Source organism: Neomonachus schauinslandi, chromosome 1, assembly GCF_002201575.2.
Source record: "Neomonachus schauinslandi chromosome 1, ASM220157v2, whole genome shotgun sequence".
Classification (NCBI taxonomy): domain Eukaryota; kingdom Metazoa; phylum Chordata; class Mammalia; order Carnivora; family Phocidae; genus Neomonachus; species Neomonachus schauinslandi.
In genome coordinates, this window is record NC_058403.1 from 137,851,458 (window position 1) to 137,870,963 (window position 19,506).

The 19,506-nt window shown below is 40.8% G+C and overlaps 1 protein-coding gene across 2 annotated transcripts in view; it reads left to right on the top strand.

Annotated features, from left to right (window-relative positions):
* RARB (retinoic acid receptor beta) overlaps positions 1–19,506 on the top strand; it is a 385,733-nt gene that overhangs the window by 198,387 nt on the left and 167,840 nt on the right. The window lies entirely within an intron of this gene.

Genomic DNA, 19,506 nt, shown 5'->3' on the forward strand with positions numbered 1-19,506 from the left:
CCACGCCCTGTAGCTCTCTGTCCCTTCACCGCTTCCCGGGATCCCCCAAATACACTCTGTGCACTGAAAACCTTATCTCAGTATCTGTCTCTGGGAGAACCCAACCAAGGACACGAACATGGCAGCTGTCCCCTTTCGTCTTGTCCCCTCCCTTCTTGACTCCACAGTAGCACCTCACTTAATGGGCTGCAGACAACTGGTGCTCACTCCGGACAGTTGCCACAAGAAAGTTGGAATTCATGCATCCCCAGCGTTACCAGAAGTTCTTTTACCGTTAAGGAATTGTTACGAGAAGACCTCCTGGGTCCACAGAGCAGGCAAAGCAAGTGATGACATTATAAATGCCACCACAGCATATAAAATGCAACAACAGAAACTACGATGCTGTTAAATGTCCAAGAACGAGAGTGCTGGTGAGGCAGGTTCTTTGTGATTCTGATGACCTGGGACCCTCTGGCCTCAGCCCGCTGCCATGAGCTCGCTCTCCCTTGTTCCTTGAGACCGGAGGAAAAATGTGTAGCTCACAAGTGTCTTCTACTGACATGACAAAAAAAATGTTTTACCTTTATTTTCGTATTGTTTTCCTGAGAGGCCATACAACTGACTTTGCTTTTGTCGTTGAGCATCTGCTCGTGAAGGTTCTGCAAACCTTCTTCCCCCTCATCAGATCACACACCATCTGCCATTATCTGCTGGGGTTGCACATTTTCCTGGTTGACAGTCACCGTAAACTTCTGCATGTCTGGAACGCATTCATCATAAACTCAAGACGTTATTCACAATCGTGTTAACTCTCTAGTGCCATGGGGTAGAAGGACCTCTTCCGATCAACTTGAATATTCAGGATTCATAGATGCGAAACCCCCAAATCGGATCTTTTTTAACACTGGCCGTTGGAATCTCTAAATTGGGACTGTGCTTGAAATTTCTGAATACTCGAAAGCACTAAAAAGGTATACGGAGTGTAGACGGTATAAAATTTTGCTTTCTTTATTACAAAGGACTTTGTGCTAGTGTCCTCTCCAATAATAAGCAGGCTTTAAAGTAGCCAGTAGAACCTGGGGTCCACATCCAAGCCAGCTGAGCAACTCCCCACGTCTGTTCTCCAGAAACCTCACTGTTCATGTCCCTTTGTGTACAGAAAATACTTCAATGCCTTTTATACAATGGGGTCTTACTTTCACATCCCAGAAAATTGTCAGTGTTCTTTGTCAGGACTTGCAGAAACAATGGAAGTAATGCTAATTATGGTCCTAAACAAATTCTAAATCAGACATGCATGTGTTTACACTGGACAGTTTCCCGTTGTTGCAGATCTTGATCACTTTCTCATGTTGGAGCACCATTTACACCAGTCCAGTTCTTGTTATCATCCATTCTGTTAGCCCATAATCCATCATCATTCTCTGCTGGTGAGATTTTGTACTCTGGCCAAAACGGCCTGGACACCCAGTCCTGAAATTAACCAATAACAGGACAACTGAATGTGGGTTATCCCACTGCTCACAGCAGGTTGCCCTTCTTTTGATCTAGCAGCACCCGTTTACAAGCTAAGGTACAACCAAGTAGGCCTAGTCGGCAGCCCGTCCATTTCCATTGCCTGGCTAATCAAATGATGCTTTCCCAGGTGCTGCCCTTGAATGGTTTCACAAATGTGTCTCCAGTGTTTTCTTTCAAACCAGCAGCAGAATAAATGCTAGGAACATAGTGTTATGTCCCCTAGTTCTCGTCTGAACAAGCTATTTCTTTCTATCCTGGAATCTCAACTGATTGCAGCTGATTTTATAAAGAATTATTTAACTCATGCTTGTCTTTATTTCTTTTGGTTCTTGGAGCAGTGAACTCTCTGAGTCTAGAGGGAGCGGTTGTTACCCATATCAGGTGTGACTTGTTTGTTCCATTTATTTATTCTTTGCTTAATTTGCTTCATGCTCCCCTGAGCTTCGTTAGAGAAAATGTAGAAAAAATCGGGGTGGTATCTAAGCAGAAATTTGATTACTAATGGGTGATGGGGTCCTCTTACTTGTAAAAGTTCGTAGGAGCTGATTTTTGGTATCTTTACCCAACTCTGTGTCCAGTGCTGTCATGTTAGATGATTCTTGAAATTGGCTATGGTCAGAGTATTTACACCATGGAAATCAGCAAATGCTGCAAATCAGGGCTTCTCCCCCACAGAGAGCCAGGTGTTAAATATTTACTAGTTCCACAGTGGGCAAAGGTCAGCCTATATTTGGCATAAAGAATCAAGATTTTATAGAAACATTTGAAAATGTTTCAGAGGGAAGTGGAGCTATTTCTCTAAATAAGTGGATTCCAACCCTTTCAGACCCAGTATCTCCTTTATATACTAAATATTTTATAACACTTATTATACCATTCTGAAATAATATACTCTCTGCACAGAACCTTTTTTAAGAAATCAGCATAATATCCAGTGATAATATAAATGAAAAGTAAAAGTTATTTATAATAGATTAATTTATATTTTAATAAGTGAATGTTTGGGCCTGACTATACTGGAAGTCAAGATGAGGTAACAAATGCTCATACCCTTATGTAGAACCAGTATGAAAGCAGGAGCTACAAGGCAGGCCTATAGAAGTGTGGTTTTGGTGAATCAAAGCTATTTTCTGTGATGATGAATACTTGGTAAAATTCTGTACAATACAAAATATAATCCCTCGGTGCACAAGGTTCTTGCATCTTGGAAGATCCAGTACCTATTAAAACCATGCAAAGAAACAGTTTGTGTGTATTGTATAAGAAAGAATTTGTTTCTAGGTTCAGGTTATTTACTTTTATGAATTACCTGCATTCTAAAGTTGTGTTGGGGGCACCTGGGTAGCTCAGTCGGTTAAGCGTCTGCCTTCGGCTCAGGTCATGAACTTGGAATCCCAGGATCAAGTCCCACATCGGGCTCCCTGCTGGGTGGGGAGTCTGCTTCTCCCTCGGCCCCTCACGCTGCTCTTGTGCTCTCTCCCACTCTCTCTCTTTCAAATAAATAAATAAAATCGTTATAAAAAATTGTAAAAAGTTGCGTGGGATGTAGGTAATTCTTCATTGCATAGAACAGCTGACATTCTAGTACCACCCCCAAATGCAAGCAGTACCCCCAGTCTTAAAGGCAAGCAAAAATATCTCCCAAAGAGTCACAAAGAGGCCAAAGAATAGTACTGCCTGGGTTGGCCAGTACTCTAAATTAAGGCCAAAAGTTGCCCTCGAGGGCCTTGCCTGTACCCCTTTGTCTAGACGGGTTGCTATCAAAAGGGAAAATTTACTGGCGTAAAGGATGGTGACCCCTCGGCATCCAGAGAGGAGGTCCCAAAGTATCCAAACTCAACAGGTCAGACAGGCGCAGAGATTACTGGGAGAGATAACTGGGGGGGGGGGGGCTCTAAGGAATGGGGACAATACAGAAAAGACTCCGGTCCAGCAGGGGCTGTGCAGCAGGAACCCAGGAGCTCCAGGAGGCTGGGTGAGGAAGAGGGTGGGAGCAGCTAGCTGACTTTGGGGAAATGATAAGCGGCAAGTGGAAGAGCCAGTTCTGCCTTAAAAAGTATCTGTTAGTGAGGAATTGTAGGTAGCATGAGAAACAGTCAGTATGGGGAATTCCAGAACTGGAGACTCCTTGGAAATGACTGTAAATTATCTAATGGCTCTTGGCTTCTAGTAATCCCTTGTGATCAAGGTGCATCTTAGTGGAGAATTGATAGCAGAGAGTTACCTAGAAGAAAATTGATATTTGCTTTTTCCTTTGTCCTCTATGCCTCATTCCCTTTTCTCTCCTGCATTTAATTTCTTAGATATTTATTTAAAAGATAAACATTATGTGCTGATATATTAAGGTTTTGGTATTTCTTCCTTAGGTGTTGCTATTAACCAAGGGACCTAGTTATATAGATGCTGACATAAGTTTTCACCAAAATGCTCTTTGTACTTTAGAGTGAAATATTCAAAGCTAGTTCTTTAGTGACTCCTTGCCTCCTCTTTTCCTCTCACCCCCAGCATTTGGCCTGCTTATAGTACAAACTCCTTACCTTCTCAAGATTGTTGACTGGAATAGTTGTTCTCAAATTTCTTTAATACAAGGACCAATTAAGGGGATTTTTATTTAAAAATTCTGTGAGTCATGTGTCCCACCCACTCTATTTTTTTAAGTTAACACTTTTATTGCAATATACATAGACATGCATAAATCATAAGTATACAATATGATGGGATGTTTTTTACAACTGAACATTTAACCAGCACCCAGATCAAGAAACAGAATGTGACCAGAACACCAAAAGCCACTTTGTACCTTCCTTTGTTCACCAGTCCTGACACAGGAGTAACGGGTGTCTTAACTTCTAATAGCACAGATTACTAAGGCCTGTTTTTTATCTTTATATAAATAGAATCATAGAGTTGTACTTTTTTGTGTATGTCTGGTTTTTTTTCCACTCAATATTATGTTGTGGCATTCATCCGCACTTGAATACAGTGAACTTCACTCGTTCTCATGGCTGGGTAGAATTGTATTGCATGAACACATCATATTTTTTTTATTCATGCTACCATTGATATATACTTGGGTAGTTTTCTGTTTGGGGCTATTATAATTAGTGCCGCTATGACCATTTTTTACACATGGCTTTTACATAAACATACAAACATGTTTCTATTGAGTATATACGTAGGGATGGAGCACCACATCCTAGAGTTCAAAGAATGTCGGATTTCAGTAGATGTTCACAAATGGTTTTCCATAATAGTTACACAAATTTCCATTCCCATTGGCCGTGTATGAAAATCCAGATTTCTTATATCTTTGCATACCCTTGGTATCATTGCTTGTTTGTTCATTTTAATTTTAGCCATGCTGATGGGTATATTGTGCTATTTCATTGTGGTCTTAAATTTTGTTTCCCAGAAAACCATGAAGACCTTTGTGACCACAGCTGGTTGGTAGTCAGTTGCAATACATTGGCATGGCCAACATTATCCCCATGGATTAATGTCTGTACTATACTGGTTGTTAAATATTTTGTTAAATACTGCTTTCTATGACAGTTTTATTGAGGTATGATTGACATTAAACTTCACATATTTAAAGTGTAAAATGTGGTAAGTTTTGACATACGTATATACCTGTGAAACCATCACCATAATCAAAGTGATGAACATACACAGCAACAGAAACGATCAACAAAATGAAAAAGCTGTATACCAAATGGGAGAAAATATTTGCAAATCATGTATCTACTAAGGGCTTAATATTCAAAATATATAAAGAACTCCTACAACTCAATAGCAAAAAAATAAATAAATAATCTAATTTAAAAATGAAGAGAGGGTCTGAATAGAGCTTTTTCCATGGAGGAAAAACAGATGGCCAACAGGTACATGAAAAGATGCTCAATATTACCAATCATCGGGGAAAAGCAAATCAAAACCAAAACGAGGTATCACCTCATACCTGTTAGAATGGATACTACAAAAAAGACAAGAGATAAGTGTTGGAGAAGATGTGGGAAAAGGGGACCGCTTGTGCACTGTTGGTGGGAATATAAATTGGTGCAGCCACCATGGAAAAATGTATGAAGATTCCTCAAAAAATTAAAAATGGAACTACCATATGATCCAGTATTGTGGGTATTTATCAAAGGGAAATAAAAACATTAACTTGAAAAAAACAAAAACAAAAACACTAACTTGAAAGGATATCTATACCCCCTGTTCACCGCAGCATTATTTCAGTAGCCAAGACATGGAAGAAATTAAGTGTCCATCAGTGGATGAATGGATAAAGAAGATGTGGTATATAAACACAGTGGAGTATTACTCAGCCATAAAAAAAGGAAATCTTGCCATTTGCAATAAATAACATGGGTAGACCTTGAGGGCATTAAGCTAAGTGAAGCAAGTGAGACAGAGAAAGACAAATACCATATGATCTCATTTATATGTGAAGTCTAAAAACAAAAACCAAGCTCATAGATACAGAGAACAGATTGGGGATTGCTGGAGGCAGAGGGTGGTGCGTGGAAGAGATAGGTGAAGGTCATCAAAAGTCCAAACTTCCAGTTGTAAAGTAAGTCCTGGATATGTCACATATAGCCTGGTGACTACAGTTAACAATACTGTATTTTATATTTGAAAGTTAAGAGAGTGGATCTTAAAAGTTCTCATCACAAGAAAAAGATGTGTAACTATGTGTGATGATGAATCTTAACTAGACTTAGTATAGTCATCATTTCACAATATATCCATAAATTGTATCATTATGTTGTACACCTGAACTAATGTTATATGTCAGTGATATTTCAATTTTTAAAAAATGAACATATCCACCACCACCCCTAGAAGTTTACCCATGTGTTTTGTTTTGTTTTTTTTTAATCCTATCCTCCCTCCCCTCTCTATTTTCCCAAACCCTGTCTTTAGGCAACCGCTGATCTGCTTTCCGCTACCATATATTAGTTTGAATTCTCTAGAATTTCCTTATGTAAATGGAATCATACACTAAATACTATTTTGTGTCTGTCTTCTTTCCCTCAGCATAATTATTATAAAATTCATTCTAGGTTATCACATGTATCAGTAGTTCATTTCTTTTTATTGCCAAGGGTTTTCCATTGTCTGAAAATACCACAGTTGATCAATTCACCTGTTGAGGGGCAGTTGGATTGTTTCCAGTTTTTGGCTGGAAAAAATCGTTTTATGATTTTACACTTCTAATACTGGATGAGAGTTTCTGTTTCTCCACATCCACAGTAACATTTGATGTGGTAAGCTTTTTCATTTTAGTGATTACAGTAGATGCACTGCGGTATCTCATTGTGGTTAGAATTTGCATTTCCCTAGTAACTAATAATATTGATGTCTTTTCATGTGTTTAGTTGCCATCCATATATTTGATGACATTTTTGTTCAAATTGCTCACTCGACTTGGGGCGAGGGTAAGGGGTTTGCTTTGTTATTTTTGATTTTGAGTTTCTTTATTCTGTATAGAACTTCATTATCTCATATATGTTTTGCATAGTTTCCTCCTAGTTTTTTATTCATCTTCTCATTCTTTTAGCAGGATCTTTCCATAAATAGAAGTATTTTGTTTTGTCTTTTTTTAAGTAAGCTCCATGCCCAACATGGGGCTTGAACACATGACCCCAGGGTCAAGAGTCACATGTTCTATCAACTGAGCCAGCCAGGCACCCCTCAAAAAATAGAAGTTTTTAACTGTGATAAGATCCACATTATTAACTTCATTTATTATGTCATACTTTGGTGTCATTTCTAAGAAACATGAGCCCAACCCAAGGTCACAAGACTTTCTCCTATTTTTTTTTCTTCTAAAAGTTTATATACACCTTCATGTTTTACATTTAGGCCCATGATCCATGTTGAGTTAATTTTTGTGTATAGTGTCAGATATGGATCAAATCATATTGTTTTGTTTGTTGGGTTTTTTTTTTACAATGGATATCTAAGTGTGCTTGCTCTTTTTTAAAAAAAGACTTCTGGTCTGTATATATGGGTTGAACTTCTTTATCATTGAGTTAAAAGCACAAGGCTTATGCCATAGATTTCAGTTTTTAAATGATACCATTTAATAATTAGTCCTAATTTTGTTTTGCTTATAGCAGGGCCATTCTAATTGCTTTGAAACCATAGATCATAGTTGGTGCCAATTTTAAATTTTTACCAAGTTTTACGTGGTTCTACTTACTAAGCAGTGTCTGCCGAGAAGGGTTATTTGTGAATGAACATATTCACTCGTTTATTCATTGACAAACATTTGTTGAAGGATTACTATGTGTCATGTAATGTTCTTATTATTAGGGTCATTGCAGTGAATTCGATAGAGTTGCTGCCCTCGAGGAGATTACTTTCCATTATGAGAGATATACAATAAAGAATAAGTGTTTGCCAGGCTATAAATTTTAAAATAGAGGATCAAGGGACAGAAAGTCATGGACATGACCTAGGGGCCTTGTTTTTTAGGATCATTGGTGTCTCAATCAAGTCAACATATTCAGAAAGACCAAAAGAAAGGGATGGAATAAGTCATGTTTATATCTGAACAAGATATTCCAGGCAGAGCAAAGATAAACTCAAAGACACTAAAGAGGTGTATTTGGCATGTTTTATTTTTTAAATTTTTTAAAAAAGATTTCATTTATTTATTTGACTGAAAGCAGGAAAGAGAGTGAGAGAGCACAAGCAGGGGGAGCAGCAGAGGGAGACAGAAGCAGGCTCCCTGCTGAGTGGGAAGCCCAAGGGGGGGCTTGATCCCAGAACCCTGAGATTATGACCTGAACCAAAGGCAGATGCTTAACCAACTGAGCCACCCAGGCGCCTGGTTCTTAGGTATTTAAATTAAGAATCTTAAACAGTGAGGAAACCCTCAATACTATCCAGTTTTAAGATTGCCAGTAGATTTCATCTTCAAAGCCTACTTCGACTAGATTGGTAGTGAATGCCTGGAGCCGCACTCACCCAGTTTTTTCTGCAAAGGTCCAGATCATAATAAATATTTTCATCTTTGTGGGACATACTGTCTCACTCGACTCTGTTGTTTTGCAAAAGCAGCCTAGATAGTATGCAAACAAATACATGTGAGTGTGCTGTGCTCCAATCAAACTTTTATTCTACGACAGGAGGTAGGCTGGACTGGGCCCTTGGAGGCCACCAACCTCTGAGCTGGTGTGGCATTGAGTCGCCTTGCTGGGATCTTTCTGAGGAACACACCTTAGCAAGTCTGTCCCGAGCTTATAGGGAGCCCCTGAGCCATGTACTTGCCACTGGGAGTTACAGCAACCTCCTCACATTACTGATTAGACTGGACAAGTTCTCACAAGCTGTTAGTGGAAAGTTAGATCTCCAGGCTCAGTTTTGTTACACTAGCCTGCCCTTACTCCTTCGGGTTTGCCACAAATTATTCTACATACAGGACAGTCTTAGAGTTCTGAGGGTTACCGCCCTGTCCAAGCACAGCCCAGGTGGCTAGACCCAGCCGAGCCTGAATGGCAGGATTTCCTGGGAAGCCGCTGGTAATGTCCAGAGTTAGAAATGAGAGCTTCTGAGGAGCTTTCTCACCTTCTGTCTGTGCCACAGAAATGCAAATGAAAAACTCAGCCGTTTGTGTCTGGATCTGGAGCACAGAGGGTAGTGGAAATCCGCCGCGTTCCCCTGCCACTGACCAGTCCTCACAGTGGGAGAGGAGAGAGGAGCCTGGCCCAACTAGGGAAGAAAAGCAGATCTTTAACACAAGGCACATGTCGAAGGGGCTGGGCGGTTAATTGCAGAAGGGTATACCAAGATGATCCTTTCTCCTATTTTCAATTTTAAACACATCAAACGAGGTCTGATTAATTTAGATATAGACTAAACTTGATTTTAAAAGATACCCAAAACTGGGCGCCTGGGTGGCTCAGTCGTTAAGCGTCTGCCTTCGGCTCAGATCATGATCCCGGAGTCCCAGGATCGAGTCCCCACATCGGGCTCCCTGCTCCGCAGGAAGCCTGCTTCTCCCTCTCCCACTCCCCCTGCTTGTGTTCCTGCTCTCGCTATCTCTCTCTCTGTCAAATAAAAAAAATAATAAATAAATAAATAAAAGATACCCAAAACTATGACAGCATAAATATGATAGAAGTTTATTTTTTCTCTCGTGTAACTGTCTAGAGACAAGTAATCCCGGTGGGTAGGGCGGCAATGGGCGGTCAGGGTCTCCAGTTTCTTGCATCTTATGGCTTTGCCTTCCCCTGCACTGCTGTCTTCATCTGTATGGGCTACACAGGGTCTCATGGCTTTCCAGTTGGCACGGAAGGGGGGAAATAGCAAGTGGGAGGTAGAAAGTTTACTTTTTAAGGAAGTGACACGGAACTAGGGCCCAGCACTTCTGATCACGTTTTGTTGCTGAGAACATGTTCACGTGAGAGCCACACCTAGCTGGAAAGGATGCTGGGCACTGTGGCCTCTCTCTGTGTAGCCATGTGCTCAGCTAAGAATCTGTGGATTCTTAAAGGGGGTTCCGAATTAGATGGGAGGCTGGAGTTAGCAGTTTTCCACAGTTTGTTGAAGAGTGGAAAATGTTTTTTTGTCCATTTTCACCTAATGTGTGAATAGTAATGCCTAATGTTCCATAATACTTTAGACATTTAGAATTTTCCTCATACACTGTTTCACTTCATTCTTCAACCTTAGCTTCCTTTAAACTAGACATTATCACTGGAAGTAGACATTATCTTCATATACGAGAAGACTAAGTATGGCTCAGAAAGATGATAAGATTACCCAAAGTCAGAGCTCTGCCCATTTCCAGTCCTCGCAGTCTTTCTTAACACCTAATCCTCTGCAGGGTTTCCTGTTTGTTGGCATTCACCAAATGGAATGTCCCATCATAGCAGAAGTCTGACACTTTAGTGTGCAGGTTAAGTACCTAAGGACCTTGATCAAAATGCCGATTACTTTACCAGACCTTGAGAAATTTTCATTAGGTAGCCCTAGGTATGAAGCCCTAGAATTGCAGTGCTTTGGGAATCACTGCAGTGATCTTGCCTTTTATCATTGCATTTCCTGGAACAGAGAGAGGAGATATTTCATATTTCTGTCTATTTTTTCCTTTGCTTGCCCTCCCCTGCTTATACGCGTTACCTTAAATTTTAGAAGTATTGCTTCTGAAAAATCTTTGCTAATCTCTTTTGAAGCATCTCTAACTCAAAACAAAAAAGAAAACAATGACAAAATGTCAAAAATTAATTTAGGAAGACACCATGGTATCCTCTCAAACACAAGTTTTCAAAGCCCTTGGTTGAGGTAGATGTTCAGAAGGTGGCTTTATACTCTGCAATTTGAAAGGAGGAGAGAGAATTTTATTTTTTCATCAAAAATATTTATAATGTATTCATACTGTGTGTGTGTAAGGTACATATATACATATCATTGTTTCCCCAACAGAAATTTCACACAGATTTCTACTTGACTTTATGTTACCCTCAATTTCCATTAAATCACATTGGGCTTTTTTATTTGCTTTTTTCTCTGTCAGACACCAGGATGAATTTAAACTCCAGTCCCTCTCCAATGACCTCTCTGATGTATTTGCTACTTTTTACATTCCCTTTCCCTGTAGAATCCAATGGAAATTCCTTTTGAGCCTTTAGCTTTCCCTCAGAGTCAAAAACTTTTGTGTTGCTAATAGAACTCAGCTTCATTAGCATTTCAAATCCTAAAATGCTCTTAGAGAGCTGTGTGTTAGATCTGAGGGGCTCCCCAGCCACAACCTGATTTATAAAACTTGTTTGACTAAAATCTCCAGTGGCCTGTGCCTTTGACCTTATTTCTGCCAGCACATCTCATCAGGAAATCCTTTTCAAGGAGTCTAGAGAAATGCATATGCATAATCTGAGAAGCTTTACTTTTGCCCCTCTTTCTACTCTATATGTTGCGTGTTTGAAAAGCCATACTTTCTTCATCACTTTTTATCGTTAGATCATGGGTAGATGATGGGTCAGAGAATGGGTAGATGGGTAGATGGATGAGTAGATGGATTGATGGACAAGTAGTTGGGTAGATAACTAGGAAGGCAGATGGATTGTTAGATGGGTAAATGGATGAGTGGGCAGATAGGTGAAGTAGATGAATGAGTAGGAGAATGGGATGGATGGATGGATGGATGGATGGAAAGATAAGATAGATAAATAATGCAAGTCTTCTGTCTTACACAATCCTTGTCACTTAATTAACCATAATTGGCCTTGGTGCTCCTGAGGCTGAATACCATTTCTGCAGAAAACAGCAAGTCATGTGACATATGTCCTGCCCCCCACAGGAGAGAACAGGGTGGGGCTTGTAAAAGAACTCATTGCCATTCTGACTCAGTGTCTGATTTGTAAAATAAAAGAAACCATTCTCTTTTAAACAAATATATAAAAATGCTTCAATGTAGTGCTACTTAACCAGACATATACAGCACAATGTCTTGGGGAACTTGTCCTAATTGCATCTTCCTGGACCCCAGACGCTGAAATGTGCATCCTGATTGAAAATTGACTTCCCTGACAGAATAGTCTCTGTGCCTGGCAGCAACAGTGTTAGCGCTATGTGTCCCCTACTTCATTTTCGTCTTGCAGACATTCCACTAACACTTTTTAAGTATTTATTATATCTCAGGCAATGTTGTCCATGCTTCTTACTTGTATTACCTCATTTAATCTTTACCACAACCTTTTAATGTATTTATCATTAATACCACAATTGGTGATACAGTTGTCCTGGGCAAATTACCTAACCTCTACATGCCTTAATTCCCTCACCTGTAATTGTGATATTAATTACAGGTGAGGGAATTAAGGCATGTAGAGGTTAGGTAATTTGCCCAGGGCCACACAGCTTGTAAGAGGAAAATGGTAGGTTCTCATGCAGTCAGTGGGTGTCCAGATTCTATGGTGCCACCCACCATGCATCTCTCTGATCACTAAGCTGAGCTTTCAGAGCACTGTGGCCCAATTGAACTTTCTGTGATGGTGAAAATGCTATATCTGTGCTGTCCCATGAACATGGTAGCCACTAGCCACATGAAGCTTTTGAGCCCTTGAAATGTGGCTAGTGTGACTGAGGAACAAAGTTCTTAGTTGTACTGAATTTTAGTTAATTTAAACAGTACAGTTTAAGAGCCAACTAATAGCCTCTCTTCATACATTTGATCTCAAAAAAATGAAGCGCTGAATTAAGTATTAAGGTAGGCATCCAGTTAGAGACATTCTCCTTTATTAATAATATTAACGTGAAATAATTACAAAGCACTCTCAGAATCCTTTATGCTTCTTTCCATCAGGGAAAAGAGTCTCACTGTTCTTTTAAGCCCTCTGCCAACGAGGCGGCACATCTACTCTTAGCTCATTGGAAGATGTATTGAGATGAGAGAGAAAAAGTAATTCAGGCAGAATAATACAGGGACATCATGGGCAAGTTGTAGCGTTGTGGTGCCAATGGCATTTACTCTCAGGAGTCATTGTTATATTTTCCATCTCCTCAATACTGCCATCAAATATTAGGGGGGAAAAGGGGTTGGTGGAAATAATGGACTTTAAAGCAGGGTTTGGTGGTGGAGGAAAGAAAGTACAGAGGCATCTGGGCTCACCTGAAGGGGATATGCAATCCTGCACCCCTTCTTAAGGACGTGAAGAGGGTGAAGTAGGAAAGTGGGAAATAATGAGCCAAGAGAGAAGAAGAGAGGATTCTGGATGAAGTAATATAATAAAAGAGCCATATCATTCTTCACGTCGTATACAAGTTGGAACTGGGTAAAGCTTTTAAAGGAGAGGGAAGATTAAAATGTTAACAGAACCCCAATGAATAGAGCTGGGTTTTAAAGAGAGAGAAACAAAGCAATATAAAATTCAGTGAAGGGCGCCTGGGTGGCTCAGTTGGTTAAGCGACTGCCTTCAGCTCACGTCATGATCCTGGAGTCCCGGGATCGAGTCCCGCATCGGGCTCCCTGCTCGGCGGGGAGTCTGTTTCTCCCTCTGACCCTCCCCCCTTCATGCTCTCTCTCTTTCTCTCTCTCTCTCTCTCAAATAAATAAAATCTTTAAAAAAAAATTCAGTGGAATTGTTAAGAAATGGTTTCAAACAGAAGTGGACAAACTACAGCCCATGGGTTCACGCCAGTCCACTGCCGGTTTTTGTAAATAAAGTTTTATTGAACACACCCATATACATATATGGTTCCTTTATACTATGACGGCAGTACTGAGCTGTTGCAACAGAAACTGTATAGCCTACAAAACCTAATATATTTCCTCTGATCCTAAACAGAAAAAAGTTTACTTTTTTACTCCCCTATTTTAGAACAAAAGGGGAGTATTTATTTATTTTTATTTATTTATTTATTTATTTTTAAAGATTTTATTTATTTGACAGAGAGAGACACAGTGAGAGAGGGAACACAAGCAGGGGAGTGGGAGAGGGAGAAGCAGGCTTCCTGTGGAGCAGGGAGCCCGATGCGGGGCTCGATCCCAGGACCCTGAGAACATGACCTGAGCCGAAGGCAGACACTTAATGACTGAGCCACTCAGGCACCCCTAAAAGGGGAGTATTTATTAACACAACCATTGTGGAGTACAAATTTGTGTGATCATGCCCATCGTCTTTGATAGGGCATACTGCTACTAGAATTTTACTCAGCAATATTTTGGTACACATACCCACAGGGTTTCTTAAACACTGAAAACCTGGAAACAAGTTAACTGCTCAATAGGTGAGCATTGGCCAAATGAATTACAGTTCATTAATATAAAGAGATACTGTTCAGCTTCTTTTTTTTTTGGTTTTTTATTTTTGTTTTTTAGGGTTTTTTTTAGATTTATTTATTTGAGAGAGAGAGCGAGTACGCATGTGCATGCAAACGTAGGGGGAGGCAAAGGGAGAGAATCCTCAAGCAGACTCCCCACTGAGAATGGAGCACAAGTCGGGGCTCAATCCCAGGACCCTGAGATCATGACCTGAGCCGAAATCTGTTAACATTTTAATTCCGACACTCAACCCACAGAGCCACCCAGATGTCTCTTGTTTTTGTTTTTTTTAGTGAGAGTTCTACATGCACTATTTATTATGAAGGGATTTCAAGAAATATTGCTAAATAGAAAAATGTTACAGAACAGTATGTGTTTTTATCATGTTTGTGCAAAAGCAACAACCCCCTGAAAAGACATACAAATATATGGCCAGCAACTTTTTACTTTGTATCTTCTAGGCCAGACTATGAGTTTTTATGAAGGTGTACTACTTTTTTTTTTAATTTTTTATTTCCAGTGTAGCTAACATACAGTGTTATATTAGTTTCAGGTGTACAATATAGTGATTCAGCAATTCCATATATTACTCAGTGCTCATCAAGATATGTGTACTCTTAATCCCCATCACCTATTTCCCCCATCCCTCCATCCCCCTCCCCCTCTGGTAACCATCTGTTTGTTCTCTATAATTAAGAGTCTATTTTTTTTTTTTTGGTTTGTCTCTTTTTTTTCTTTCCCTTTGTTCATTTGTTTTGTTTCTTAGATTCCATGTATGAGTGAAATCATATGGTATTTGTCTTTCTCTGACTGTCTTATTTCACTTAGCATTATACTCTCAAGATCCATCCATGTTGTTGCAAAATGTATATTACTTAAAAAAAAAATCAAAATGAGAGGGGAAAAAAAAAAACAAAGATAGGTTTCTCCCAAACTGAGGGATTCCACAGTGAGGCATTCAAGAGGGCAAGTCTTTAAGCTTCAAGTTGGGACCAACAGAAACTGTTGGAGATGAAGAGATGTCTTTATGAGTCATGAGTCATGCACAGCAAAAACAGAGAAGTGCTAGAGAAAACAAATCAAGGGTGGAAAGGGAGAAGTGTGCCCCTTGTCTTGGGGAATGGTGTTTGTAAGTACCCGGGTGGGAAGACTTCATTGAGGAAACTGGAAAAAAACAGGAAGCTGGGGAGAAAGAAACCAAATGAAAGAAGGACACAGTGGCCAACGCTCAAGATGGAGAAACATTTTTGAGGAAGAACAGATGTTCCTTGGGATTCTGAGAAGACCCAGTCTCTACACAGATGCGTAGATACACTCTGCGAATTCCTGTTTGCGGAGCGCTTTGGTGTCTTCTGCTATAAGATCCGTGGCCGTCAACAGTCCTGGTACGTTAGGAGGTGTTCAGATGGAAGGGCCAGAAGCAGTTTCCATGTGTTGATGAGTGTTAGAACTTCTCCCAGCCAGCAGCACAGCAAGCCGCTCTGCCTGGTGGCATAGAAGCCCCAGGAACAGCCTCAACACTCACCTTATGCTGGCAGCCCATCCCTGCCTTGGCTTCCCGGCCGAAACATACACATCACTCAGGGCTAGCCATCTATTTTTCTGGCAAAACTGTGGCAAGAGGAGTTTATATGAGATTAACGGTTACAAAACGAACAAATAAATAAAAACAAAGCAAACCCAAAAAACATGGAAGAGGCAGGTGTGTCTTTTCAAATGATACGTGTCTACCTCCCTCCACTGCACCCCCACGTCTGCCTGCACTTGGGTGGATATGTCTGCGCCTGTGAGAATCTTTTTATTTAGACATCACAAGGCATTTGACCAATTTTGAACATGGCTGGCTTCAGTATGGTACACAGAGAGATGCCTGCTCTTCCTACATAAAACTCTCCAGTTCAAACATGTTTGCAGAGCATGATTCATGGTGTTTCTTTCTGGATTGTCCAGTGGGTAATTGCTATACGAAAACCAGAGAAACAGATGTAGACCCTGAACCTTGGCTATAAATTTTTGTTTTATGATTATGGGTTTCAAATGTGCTGTGTCACACTGACAAATATACGGTTACTCTGAAACAAAGTGGATTTTGGTCTCAAACTTTTGCTTTTTTGTTTGTGGTTGGAAAGACTTTTAGTAGAGTTTCTTTTATCATTGATCAAACACAAAACAGAAGAGAGGACACATATCAGAATGTTATTTTATGCCGTACCAAGAGAATATTTGGGAAAGGTTTCTTCCAACTGTTGGATTAATGTTTAAAAGAGGCGTTAATAATTTAAACTTCATTTATCCCCAAATTAACTAGGCCATTTTTTACCTTCTACCTACTCATTAATCTTTATCGTACATGGATATGTTATTTAAAGAAGTGGCTTATTTGTATATCCTTCCTAAATTTTACTTAAGATGAAGAATTTGCAGGAAGACTGGTTTTCCAGAAGTATAAGAATTAGATTTCCTGATGAAGACATGATAAGAAACATGTGGCTAAATTTGGGGGCTGCTTTATAAATTAATACTTGGATTAAATAATAGCTCTAATAGTTGCCATCAGCATAATTAACTCATGATGAGAAATGATGAATAGATTAGTGAGTGTTGTTGCACTATAAGAAACCCACAATATTCTATTCACACGGATTGAAATAAAAGATGAGCATTCAAAAGCCCAAGTTTATTCCTCTACAGTTAAGAGAACCCCAAGGTGATTATAAATTTAAAATTTTCTCACTCGTGCAAAGAAAGAAAACACCCAATCTCTTAACCCTACCCCCCCCACACCCACCCCGCACACTTTATGATTGTTTTTATGCCATGACATAATATTGAGGGTAGAAATTAGGGAGCAGTCTTTTCCCTTCCTAGATGAGGCTGATCCTCTAGCTTTAGAATTGAGAGTAGGGGTGCCTACTCAGTCGTTAAGCGTCTGCCTTTGGCTCAGGTCATGACCCCAGCGTCCTGGGATCGAGCCCCGCATTGGGCTCCCTGCTCCGCGGGAAGCCTGCTTCTCCCTCTCCCACTCCCCCTGCTCGTGTTCCCTCTCTCACTGTGTCTCTGTCAAATAAATAAAGAAAATCTTAAAAAAAAAAGAAAAGAAAGAAATGAGAGTAAACAGAATTTGGGAGACACCATCCCCATCTTCATCTCCTTGTGACCAGAGCACCCTACCCTTTGGAAAGATGCTGGGGCAGGCAGTGGCATGCCCTCCGCTGGGGGAGCAGATACCTGAATACACACACCTGGCCCGGGAGCCATGTTTCTCCTCTCTTAATGCTTCCTGCTGTGCTTCAAAATGTAGCTGCTTCCTCAGGTTTTCTCAGACACCTTTTCAGTCACCTCCATTATCGCATACAGGATGAGTCCAGTTTCCAAGGGACTCTTAAGCAAGCATTTGGAGCTGTAAGTGCACGCACACAGAGGTTGGTACATAATGTGGTGCTTTGTGTATCTTTACAACTATCTTAATGACAGTGTGTTAAATGTTTTGTAAATTCCTCTGTGCTCCTTGCTGAAGACGTGTGTTGTCTTTGTAAAGGGTTTCTTTATAAACCTCTGCTACGAAATGATGGCCACTTGAAAAAGAGAGAGAAAGAGAATAACAAACATAGTTTCAGCAAAATCTCACCCCTCCATCGCCCTGGACTTTTCAATAGCAAGAACTGAGCTTGCTGGGCTGAAAATTGTTTTAATGTACCTTCGTAAAAGGGTCTTTGACTTGGTAAGTGTGTATGATGCATACTTTTCATGTTACACCATGAGTGCCACTTAGCAACTCCTGGAGACAGCAGCCGTTCAGCATGGGGCGGGGTGCCCCCTGACAGGCTTCTAAAAGGCCTGGATGCCAATGAACATTCCAGCACTATCCACGGAAAGGAGACTGGGGCAGCGCTCTTCCCCGCAAGGGGTAAGGAAACTGTCCCTCATGCCCACCCGCTTGCCTGCCCTGTTTTGTGGGAGAATTGCAAGTAAAGACTGGAGAGGTATTAGAGGAGGTTGGGTGTTTTCATTCCTCCACAGTTTCCTTTCTTCGATGTACTTTGTTGAAGCAAGTTGCACAAAGTGGCTGCAACGTGTATTGGCTCTCCCTTTGAAAGCTCTCTGCCTGAGTTTATTTGTAAATTTTGCATCTGTCCTGCTCTGTGTTTTAGGACAGGCTAAAAGGTTTCTCCTTCCTCTAGGTTGGGTCAATATGGGAAGTATAAAAAAGAGTCTCTTTCTCTTAAAATTATTCTAATAAATTACCGAGATTGTGCAGGGGCTAATATTGGTGTAAACAGGCCCTTGGAAATATAAAACCTTCACACTTAACCAGTTTTCCCAAAATATGTGTTTAATTATGTGGTGGTGGTGTGTGTGTGTGTATGTGCATGAGATGACAAAGGTCACCAACAGGCTATTCGGGGTGCAAGGCTGTGGGAACAGCAAAGTAATTTTCAGTGGACTGGGATCCCAGGGAGTTGGGTGCTAGCCATTGTTTGGAGCTTTGCGGCCTCAGACAGGTCTCAGCCTCCCCTCCCAGGGCTTGTTTCCCTCGGTGAAAAATAAAGAGGATGAAATGAGACAGGACTTGTTGCAGGATACATACTGAGCGCCATATAAGCACTTTGCGGGGAGGGAGGGGTGCTCACAGCAACCCACTGAAGTGGGTAGTAATATATCCCCATTCTACGGATGAGAACGCTGAGGCTCAGAGAGGTTAAATACTCATCCCAGATCACACAGCTGGTAAGAAGTAGAACTGGAATTTAATCTATTTCAGCTTGAGTCCCACATCCACTCTTGACCACGCTGTTTTCTCCCATCAGGACCTGAAATCAAATCCTGTACACTGTGTGATTCTGTGTGTGTGCTTGGGGGCAGGAGTCACTAATTCTTGACTGTTGCATACAGACCTGAGAGAATGTTTAAAAAGTAAATGAATCCAGAAAGCTGGATTTTTTTACTCCAGAGCAAATGCAATCAATCCCTTCGGCCAGTGCTTTGCAAGAGGGATGGTGGCGGGGGGGTGGGGGAGAGTTATCAAATGGAAAGTTTCTCAACCCAAGGCTTCCCCGAGGAGTAGCTCTCCTCTGCTCTACAGTTCAGGGCTTGCCTGTGCTTTTTCGGGAGTGGAAAAATACATAAGTTACAAGGAATTTAACAGACAGGCGGGCGCACAGAGGAATTTACAGGGTGGGCTGGGGGCGCGGGGGTGGGCAGGCGGCGAGCCGGCGGGGGGGGGGGGGGGG